Raw genomic sequence first — 11853 nt, 5'->3', positions numbered from 1 at the left:
TACAAGACTCAAGACTTCGTCCCGTGTCTGGATGGGACTCTCCTTTGCGTGGAAGACAAGCTTGGCGATATGGATAATAGATTTCCTTCTTTGTAACCGACTCTGTGTAAACCCTAGCCCTCTACAGTGTCTATATAAACCGGAGGGTTTAATCCTTAGAGACATGATCATAATCATCATAGGCTAGCTTCTAGGGTTTAGCCTCTACGATCTCATGGTAGATCAACTCTTTAATGCCTTTCTAGCTAGGCATGATGATGACAATGATGCTCACATAAAAGATAAGAATTGAAACATAACGAGAGCATCATGAAGCATATGAATAGCACATTTAAGTCTAACCCACTTCCTATGCATAGGGATTTTGTGAGCAAACAACTTACGGAAACAATAATCAACTAGCATAGGAAGGTAAAATAAGCATAACTTCAAGACTTTCAACACATAGAGAGGAAACTTGGCATTATTGCAATTCCTACAAGCATATATTCCTCCCTCATAAATTTTCAGTAGCATCATGAATCAATTCAACAATATAACCAGCACCTAAAGCATTCTTTTCATGATCTTCAAGCATAGAAAATTTACTACTCTCCACATAAGCAAAATTCTTCTCATTCGGAATAGTGGGAGTATCATAAGAGACTTGAATACTAAAAATTGTTTCTACATTAAAAGAGTAATTTTCAGAAAAAGGGTAATCTAATCATGACAAGTTTTATAAATATAATCATCACTACTTTTTATAGCATAAGTTTCATCACAATAATCATCATAAGTAGCAACTTCGTTCTCATCATAATCGATTGAAACCTCTCCCAAGATAGTGGAATCACTAAATAAAGTTGACACTCTTCCAAATCCACTTTCATATTCATCACAATAAAATTCAACATCCTCCAAAATAGTGGGATCACTACTTCCTAAAGTTGACACTCTTCCGAACCCACTTTCATCAATATAATCATCATAGGTAGGAGGCATGCTATCATCATAACAACTTTGCATATCAAAACTTGGGATGCTAAAAATATCATCTTCACTAAATGTAGCATCCCCAAGCTTGGGACAAACATTAATTTCAGCAAATATATTCTCAAATATGTCATTCTCATCAAACATAGCTTCCCCAAGCTTGGGCCCTTTCATATCATAAGCATAATCACTCTCATCATTAATAGTATGGATAGCACCAATAGTATAGCAATTATCATCATCACAATGAGTAGTAGGAGCAACATCATTTGGGAGAGATACCTTTTTACCCTTGTTGCCCCTTCTTTTGCTTTTCTTTTTCACATTATGTGTGAGTTCAACCTTCCTCTTTGAGCTCCTTATTGACGAGATTGGTTGAATAGAAAGCTCCTCCTCGTTACCTGATTCATCATAAGAAATAATAGGAGGAGATTGGGAAGTCTCTTCCCTTTCATTAGTATTCTCATCATCTTCTATTTGCTTTCTTTTCTTTATGTAATTGGCAATGTAAGGATTTTCAATGCAATTCACCGCACAAAACATATAAATCTTTTCTAGATCAATATCAAGGAAATGCTCAAGATTAAATTCTGGAATAGGCTTAGTTAAACGTTTCAACTCTTCATAACCCAAAAGCAAACTAAGTTCATTGTAGTGAGCAAGGGAGATCAAATCATCACAATGTTTGGACACGATTCGATCATGAAACAATTTGCATCGGAGATGTAAATGACCACGTTCATTGCAAAGTTCACAAGTACGGCAAAGGAATTTTTTCAGCACTCACATCTAGCCTTTCTTGCAACCATTTAGTTTCTAAATGCTTATGCCTCTTGCAATAAATATCTTCTCTATTTGGTGTGTTCATGCAAACATGCACTCCACAAAAGTTGACATGCTCATAAGAGATATTTTCATCATGACTAGAGCAATCATCATTAGTACTATGTATATTCAAGGAGTTTATACTAACAACATTGCAATCATGCTCATCATTCAAAGATTTAGTATCAAGCATTTTAATGCACTCTTCTTCTAGCACTTGAGCACAATTTTCCTTTCCATCAAACTCACGAAAGATATTAAAAAGATGAAGCGTATGAGACAAACTCAATTCCTTTTTTTTGTAGTTTTCTTTTATAAACTAAACTAGTGATAAAACAAGAAACAAAAAGATTCAATTGCAAGATCTAAAGATATACCTTCAAGCACTCACCTCCCCGGCAACGGTGCCAGAAAAGAGCTTAATGTCTACTACACAACCTTCTTCTTGTAGACGTTGTTGGGCCTCCAAGTGCAGAGGTTTGTAGGACAATAGAAAATTTCCCTCAAGTGGATGACCTAAGGTTTATCAATTCGTAGGAGGCTTAGGATGAAGATGGTCTCTCTCAAACAACCCTGCAACCAAATAACAAAGAGTCTCTTGTGTCCCCAACACACCCAATACAATGGTAAATTGTATAGGTGCACTAGTTCGGCGGAGAGATGGTGATACAAGTGCAATATGGATGGTAGATAAGGGTATTTATAATCTGAAAAGATAAAAACAGCAAGGTAACTAATGATAAAAGTGAGCGTAAACGGTATTGCAATGATAGGAAACAAGGCATAGGGTCCATACTTTCACTAGTGCAAGTTCTCTCAACAATAATAACATAGATAGATCATATAACAATTCCTCAACATGCAACAAAGAGTCACTCCAAAGCCACTAATAGCGGAGAACAAACAAACAGATTATGGTAGGGTACGAAACCACCTCAAAGTTATTCTTTCGGATCAATCTATTCAACAGTTCATACTAGAATAACACCTTAAGACACAAATCAACCAAAACCCTAATGTCACCTAGATACTCCATTGTCACCTCAAGTATCTGTGGGCATGATTATACGATATGCATCACACAATCTTAGATTCATCCAACCAACACAAAGCACTTTAAAGAGTGCCCCAAAGTTTCTACCGGAGAGTCAAGAAAACGTGTGCCAACCCCTATGCATAGGTTCATGGGCGGAACCCGCAAGTTGGTCACCAAAACATACATCAAGTGGCACGTGATATTCCATTGTCACCACAGATAAACACGGCAAGACATACATCAAGTGTTCTCAAATCAAGGACTCATCCGATAAGATAACTTCAAGAGGGAAACTCAATTCATCACAAGAGACTAGAGGGGGAGAAACATCATAAGATCGAATTATAATAACAAAGCTCATGATACATCAAGATCGTGCCATAGAGAGAACACGAGAGAGAGAGAGAGAGAGAGAGAGAGATCAAACACATAGCTACTGGTACATACCCTCAGCCCCGAGGGTGAACTAGTCCCTCCTCGTCATGGATAGCGTCGGGATGATGAAGATGGCCATCGGTGATGGATTCCCCCTCTGGCAGGGTGCCGGAACGGTCTCCCGAGAGGTTTTTGGTGGATACAGAGGCTTGCGGTGGCAGAACTCCCGATCTATCTTCATATTCGATGGTTTTAGGATACGTAGGCTTATATAGGCGAAAGAAGTCGGTCGGGAGGTGCTCGAGGGGCCCACGAGACAGGGGGGCGCGCCCAGTAGGGGGGGCACCCCTATCTCTCGGCCTCCTCGAGGATCTTCTGACGTGAACTCCAAGTCTCCAGGATGATATTCTTCCAAAAAATCACGACGCCGAAGGTTTCATTCCGTTTGGACTCCATTTGATATTCCTTTTCTTCGAAATACTGAAACAGGCAACAAAACAGCAATATGGGCTGGGCCTGCGGTTAGTCCCAAAAAATGATATAAATGTGTAAAATAAAGCCCATAAACATCCAAAAGGGGTAATATAATAGCATGGAACAATAAAAAATTATAGATACATTGGAGACGTATCAAGCACCCCCAAGCTTAATTCTTGCTCGTCCTCGAGTAGGTAAATGATAAAAACAGAATTTTTGATGTGGAATGCTACTTAGCATAATTCTCAATGTAATTTTCTTTGTTGTGGCATGAATGTTCAGATCCAAATGATACAAAAGAAAGGTTCATATTAACATGAAAATGGTGATACTTCAAGCATATTAATCAAAGTAATCATCTTTTCTCAAAATAACATGGCCAAAGAAAGTTATCCCTACAAAATCATTAAGTCTGGCTGTTGCTCTATCTTCATCACACAAAGTATTTAATCATGCACAACCCCGATGACAAGCCAAGCAATTGTTTCATACTTTAATAATCTCAAATTCTTTTGACTTTCTCGCAATACATGAGCGTGAGCCATGGACATACCACTATATGTGGAATAGAATGGTGGTTGTCGAGAAGACAAAAAGGAGAAGATAGTCTCACATCAACTAGACGTATCAACGGGCTATGGAGATGCCCATTAATAGATATCAATGTGAGTGAGTAGGGATTGCCATGCAACGGATGCACTAGAGCTATAAATATATGAAAGCTCAACAAAAGAAACTAAGTGGGTGTGTGATAAGCACATTTCATATATACAATTTGGGCACACAAATATACCATTTATTGTGATGTGGCCATCAATTCTTGCTGTAGAAATATTGAATACTTGCTTGATAATCATAAAAAGGTATCATTTACTATTCGTTTGTTTATCTTGCAGAAAAGTGCGAGGAGGCACTATAAACTTCGTGATAATGAGAAGAGTCAAGAGCAGGAAAGAAGAATATTGATGAATAAGACTTTGGGCAAGAAGAGAAGAGGGACCCAACTAGGAAGGAAGAAGTATCCAGGGGCGCGAACTAAATGAAGAATGGATCTTCTTGCGTAGAAAGTTGAGATGAGGAGGGCCAAAGTGCAACAGTGGCAGCTGAGAGAAGGGGAACAAAATCCCTAGCGCAACCAATTTTTTGGATCAGGCCTGGCATCTCATCTCTCTCCCTCACCCCTCCTTCTCCACCACCGGCCGCCGCCGCGGCCAGGCCGGCGTGGCGGTGCGCCTGCTGCTCCTCCACTCAGCCACGAGCACCATCCATCCATCCCAGCCGTGCCGTGCCATCCATCCACCACTACACCAGCGCCATCCCTCCACTTCGCCGTCCGCGTCCCATCAGACACGAGGACGCGGGCGTCTGAAGCTCCGCGTGAGCGCTCCTCCCCGCTCCTTCTCTTTTCTCTCACCGCCCCCTGCTTCTTTCCTCCACTCCTCCATCGCTCTGCAGCTTCCCCTTCCCTTGCCTCGCAGCTGACACTCTTCTCAATCTCTGCTGCTCCTCTCCATCTCGAAACTGCTACCTCTCTCTTGCTGCTCCCGTTCTGCTTCTCCTCTTGCTGCTGCTGCTTGTGCGCTGCAGCTGCACCTTCTTCTCCTGCCTACTTCTTCTTCTTCTTCTCTGTTCACCTACCGCTGCTGCTTTTTCTCTCTGCCTTGCTGCTGCTGTCTTCAACCTGCTACTGCTGCTCTCTTCTTGCCCACGCCTCTTGCTACTGTCTTCTTCTCTGAACCCAAACTGTTGCTGCTTCTCTTCTCTCTTTACGTCTTGCAAATTTTTGTAAACTGCTAGGTGAACTTGTGTACTGTTCTGAACACTAAATTTCTGTAAAATTATGATATGTAATACTTTGATTAGTACTCTGCCAGTGTATGTGTATGTTTAGCCTTGTGCATTTCTTTCTTGCAATCTATTGTAATCTGTCCCGTACTAGTAACTTTGCTCCAGTTTATTTGATGTTCAGTTTTCAGTCCCTGTTTTAGCTCAAGTACCCGTGCCATATAAATATATGTGTGTGTGTCTGATGTAAATCATCTACTATCTGTTCCTGTCATAGCATTCTTTCTCCCCCTTTGTTACATGTATGATAGTAATATATGTGTTCATGTCCCGTTGTTTCCCTTTATGTTAGTGCTTAAATTTCTCGAGCCTAATAAAAATACCAAAAATACAGTGAGAAAAATCTGAATCTCCCTTTGCTTATATTGCATTTTCTTTGGCGATTATCTGCAGGAATTACCCTGTTTAGTTTAGGTTTATTTCCTTGCAATCATCATCTGTATTCTGTCACCTAGCTTTAGTCGAGCATTGTCGTCGTCGCCTAGTCCCTGAGGAGAACACGACATCCGTAGTTTGGGCATAAAAACCCCGCTATATTACAATTGATCATTTTGGCGCCGTTGCCGGGGACTAGCGTCGAGTGTTTGTGTGAGGCTTTAGACTAGGTTTAGCTTGTTTCCTTTTTGTGCTTTATATATTTGTGATATATATCTAGCCACTAACCCCTGTTCTAGTTAGTATCTTTTTGTCTTCTTTTCCTTTTTGCAGGTTGGATTATCCTCTCGGTTATGGCTTACTATTCAGATCATCAGGCTTATGCGAGCAACACTACAAACAGCACGGAAAGTGTTCAAGAACTGATAGGTAAGATTTCCCATCGATTAGATGATTTAGCTCTGCAGCGAGAAGGAGTTTTTGAGGATAGGCCTAGCTCTTATGATCCTTATTCTAGAGGCTATCCTTATGTTGCTCCTACCTGCCATATTTGTGGATTTCAGGGCCATTCGCCCGCTGAATGTCAGCGTGGTTACTCCCATCCTCCGGATTGTTTTGGCATGAGCTTCGCTCAACAGCATAGCTCATACCAAAACAATTACACACATGGGTGGCCTGAAAACCAGAATATGTCACATAGGAGCAATAACCCTGAGATCTCATCGTTTGCTTCTAGTAATCATATGCAGGGATTTAGGTACAATGAGGAGAGCCACAACTATGCACCACAACAATTCCATTCAGCTCCTACTCATATACCACAGCACTAGGAGATGTGTCCAATGGAGTTAAATGGTCCTCCATTTGGTCAACCAACAACTCCAGCACCTGTTGTGCAATCTCATGTGCAAGTGCCCACACAAGATGAGTTCGATGACATAGACAAGCTCACACTTTTGAGTCTCGAGTTCACTTGGAGTGCCGAGGATGATCCTATTAGGAAGGTTATACTAGATGAAATGAAGAAGATCAAGAGTGGAAAAGAGCTAGTGGAAGAAGTAAGGAAGATTGAGAAGAACATCAACGCTGGCAGTACTATCTCTTCCCTCCTTGAGTTGAGTGTGGCTGAGATATCCATGGATACATGTGAGGTTCCAACACCTTCACATTTCGTTGAGCAAGATAGCAAGTGCCTTGAGCAAGAGATACCTCAGATTGAAGAAGATGAACTAGAAGACAAGGAACAAGATGGTCAAGAGCTGCAATTCCCAAGTGATCAAGTTGAAGACTCATCATCTATTACTCCTGAAGAAGTACAAGAAGCTGCTGTAGATGAAGATGAAGAACATGAGATTCATTTGCCTATTGTCATACCAGAGCGTGATGTGTCAGGTTTACTCAATCCTCTTGATGACATGATGCCTTGTGATTTCTTTGCTACCACCTTGCATTACATGATACCATCACTTAAGATTGATTTGAAAACTCATTTGCTTGGATATGATGATATATACCCTGTTAGTGGCATTGCTCTCATTTGTGATGATCACAATTACTTTCCTCATGCTAGTCTTGAGCTTAATGATAAATGTCATCCTCGTGTGAGTATTGACCATGCTGATTTCTGCCATCCTAAGCATGTGCTTTATAGTTATGCTTATATAATTGGATATTCCATTGATGACTTGGAGGGCATCGACCGTATCACTTGTAGTTGTTTGTGTGAGTCCTATTTCAGGCTTTTGCTACTGCACTGTTTACTACATGCTGACCAGGTTCGAGGTGACATTCCTTGGGATCCTGGTGGAGTCAGAGCATGGCGATGAGGGGAGCACAAACAGGTAACACAAACAGAGAAGAGTGGAGAGAAGAAAGTAGGAGAGAAGAGTATACAAATACCAGGTGATTCTGTTCCACTTGAAGCAACCTTTAGAAAATTTAGTACGAGAACTGGCATTTTATTGCATTGAAACTCTTTTTGCATTGTGACACCTTACTCTTCACTGCAAAGTAGGATTCACTCCAAGAAGATTGTTGATTCTCTTAATACTAAAACTATGCAGTTGTATTCTTCTCATGGTAATTTGTGATAATGAATACTTTATACCTCCATGTAAATGTTCAATGGGAATGCCTTGAGTCTAAGTGAAACCTACTAATGAATTGATGTGTTGTGTCTGACTGTCCCAAGTTAAGCTAAGTAACTGGTGGCACTTAAGTAGTAGCTATGATCTCTGGATCTGTAGTATGTGAAAAACAGTGCCATTAGCTATGGATTCCTCTTTCAATTATTCCTGTTTTACTTAAGCTAAGTAATTTTCTAATAACTAAATAAAATAATTATAATAATTTAAGTCCGATCGACCTATAGTAGCATGTCATGTTCCCTGGATCGATGGCTTGTGAAATCTGGTAGATTAGACTGTAAAAAAAATTATATAAAAAATGCTATAATTTGTCGAACTAGGTGTATACCATGTTCTCGGGATCGGTGGTATGTTCCTTTGGGGAGATAACAAAAAAATATACTAATAATTTGGTCGAGCCAGGTGTATACCATGTTCTCGGGATCGGTGGTATGTTCCTTTGGGGAGATAATAACAAAAAAAATATACTAATAATTTGGTCGAGCCAGGTGTATACCATGTTCTCGGGATCGGTGGTATGTTCCTTTGGTGAGACTGATATAATATCATCACTTGTGCTTTAAATTCAATAAGTAACTTGTTTTTCTAATTGATTTTGGGGTCCCAGCTTATCTCAGGGCTGAAGACAGAGCCAGCTCTTGATTATTAGTAGTATTCAGTTTGACTCAAGGCCATTGACTTGGAACATTTACAGTGTGTTATAAAATATTTCTTATCACAATTTAGCTTCAGTAGAGTACATTTGCTTAGTTCCAGTATTGTCGGAATCACTATCTATCGGAAAGTGCATCTTTACTAGGCAGTGTGAGTTGTGTCACCATCAATTTTTTTTACTTTGCTAGAGGACAAGCAAAGATTTAAGTGTGGGGGAACTTGATAAGCACATTTCATATATACAATTTGGGCACACAAATATACCATTTATTGTGATGTGGCCATCAATTCTTGCTGTGAAATATTGAATACTTGCTTGATAATCATAAAAGGGTATCATTTACTATTCGTTTGTTTATCTTGCAGAAAAGTGCGAGGAGGCACTATAAAATTCGTGATAATGAGAAGAGTCAAGAGCAGGAAAGAAGAATATTGAGGAATAAGACTTTGGGCAAGAAGAGAAGAGGGACCCAACTAGGAAGGAAGAAGTATCCAGGGGCGCGAACTAAATGAAGAATGGATCTTCTTGCGTAGAAAGTTGAGATGAGGAGGGCCAAAGTGCAACAGTGGCAGCTGAGAGAAGGGGAACAAAATCCCTAGCGCAACCAATTTTTTGGATCAGGCCTGGCATCTCATCTCTCTCCCTCACCCCTCCTCCACCACCGGCCGCTGCCGCGGCCAGGCCGGCGTGGCGGTGCGCCTGCTGCTCCTCCACTCAGCCACGAGCACCATCCATCCATCCCAGCCGCACCGCGCCATCCATCCACCACTCCACCAGCGCCAACCCTCCACTTCGCCATCGCGCGTCCCATCAGACACGAGGACGCGGGCGTCTGAAGCTCCGCGTGAGCGCTCCTCCCCGCTCCTTCTCTTTTCTCTCACCGCCCCCTGCTTCTTTCCTCCACTCCTCCATCGCTCTGCAGCTTCCCCTTCCCTTGCCTCGCAGCTGACCCTCTTCTCAATCTCTGCTGCTCCTCTCCATCTCGAAACTGCTACCTCTCTCTTGCTGCTCCCGTTCTGCTTCTCCTCTTGCTGCTGCTGCTTGTGCGCTGCAGCTGCACCTTCTTCTCCTGCCTACTGCTTCTTCTTCTTCTCTGTTCACCTACCGCTGCTGCTTTTTCTCTCTGCCTTGCTGCTGCTGTCTTCAACCTGCTACTGCTGCTCTCTTCTTGCCCACGCCTCTTGCTACTGTCTTCTTCTCTGAACCCAAACTGCTGCTGCTTCTCTTCTCTCTTTACTTCTTGCAAAATTCTGTAAACTGCTAGGTGAACTTGTGTACTGTTCTGAACACTAAATTTCTGTAAAATTATGATATGTAATACTTTGATTAGTACTCTGCCAGTGTATGTGTATGTTTAGCCTTGTGCATTTCTTTCTTGCAATCTATTGTAATCTGTCCCGTACTAGTAACTTTGCTCCAGTTTATTTGATGTTCAGTTTTCAGTCCCTGTTTTAGCTCAAGTACCTGTGCCATATAAATATATGTGTGTGTGTCTGATGTAAATCATCTACTATCTGTTCCTGTCATAGCATTCTTTCTCCCCCTTTGTTACATGTATGATAGTAATATATGTGTTCATGTCCCGTTGTTTCCCTTTATGTTAGTGCTTAAATTTCTCGAGCCTAATAAAAATACCAAAAATACAGTGAGAAAATCTGAATCTCCCTTTGCTTATATTGCATTTTCTTTGGCGATGATCTGCAGGAATTACCCTGTTTAGTTTAGGTTTATTTCCTTGCAATCATCATCTGTATTCTGTCACCTAGCTTTAGTCGAGCATAGTCGTCGTCGCCTAGTCCCTGAGGAGAACACGACATCCGTAGTTTGGGCATAAAAACCCCGCTATATTACAATTGATCAGTGTGCATCCAACTCGCTTGCTCATGAAGACCTAGGGCGTTTTGAGGAAGCCTATTATTGGAATATACAAGCCAAGTTCTATAATGAAAAATTTCCACTAGTATATGAAAGTGACAACACATGAGACTCTGTATCATGAAGATCATAGTGCTATTTGGAAGCACAAGTGTGGAAAAAGAGATAGTAGCATTGTCCCTTCTCTCTTTTTCTCTCATTTTATTTTTTTCTTTTCTCTTTTTTTCCTTTTTTTATTTGGCCTTCTTTTTTTACTTTTTGGCCTTTTTTTTCCTTTTGTAAAGTCCGAAGTCTCATCCCGACTTGTGGGGGAATCATAGTCTTCATCATCCTTTCCTCACTAGGACAATGCTCTAATAATGAAGATCATCACACTTTTATGGATTTACAACTCAAAGCTAGAACAAGATATGACTCTATATGAATGCCTCCGGCGGTGTACCGGGATATGCAATGAATCAAGAGCGACATGTATGAAAATTATGAAGGTGGCCTTGCCACAAATACAATGTCAACTACACGATCATGCAAAGAGCAATATGACAAAAGTAATGCGTGTCATATGAACGGAATGGTGGAAAGTTGCATGGCAATATATCTCGGAATGACTATGGAAATGCCATAATAGGTAGGTATGGTGGCTGTTTTGAGGAAGGTATATAGGGGGTGTATGGTACCGGCGAAAGTTGCGTGGTACAAGAGAGGCTAGCAATAATGGAAGGGTGAGGTGCGTATAATCCATGGACTCAACATTAGTCAAAAGAACTCATATACTTGTTGCAAAAATCTAGAAGTCATCAAAAACCAAAGCACTAGCGCATGCTCCTAGCGGGATAGATTGGTAGGAAAAGACCATCGCTCGTCCCCGACCGCCACTCATAAGGAAGACACTCAATAAATAAAATTGTGCTCCAACTTCATCACAAAGCGGTTCACCGTACGTGCATGCTACGGGAATCACAACCCTTAACACAAGTATTTTTCATAATCACCTCAACTAGCATGACTCTAATATCACTACTTCTATATCTCAAAACAGTTATCAAGCATCATATTGATCATAGCATCCAATTCACTTTCTATGATAGTTTTTATTATACCCAACTTTGATGCTCATCATTCTAGGACCAAATTTGTAACCATAGCAAATACCATGCTGTTCTAAAAGACTCTCAAAATAATATAAGTGAAGCATGAGAGACTAGCAATTTCTAGAAAATATAACCACCGCCATGCTCTAAAAGATATAAGTGATGCACTAGAGCAAA

This window comes from Triticum aestivum, chromosome 7B (assembly GCF_018294505.1).
Source record: "Triticum aestivum cultivar Chinese Spring chromosome 7B, IWGSC CS RefSeq v2.1, whole genome shotgun sequence".
Lineage (NCBI taxonomy): Eukaryota > Viridiplantae > Streptophyta > Magnoliopsida > Poales > Poaceae > Triticum > Triticum aestivum.
Note: the sequence above shows the minus strand (reverse complement) of the source record.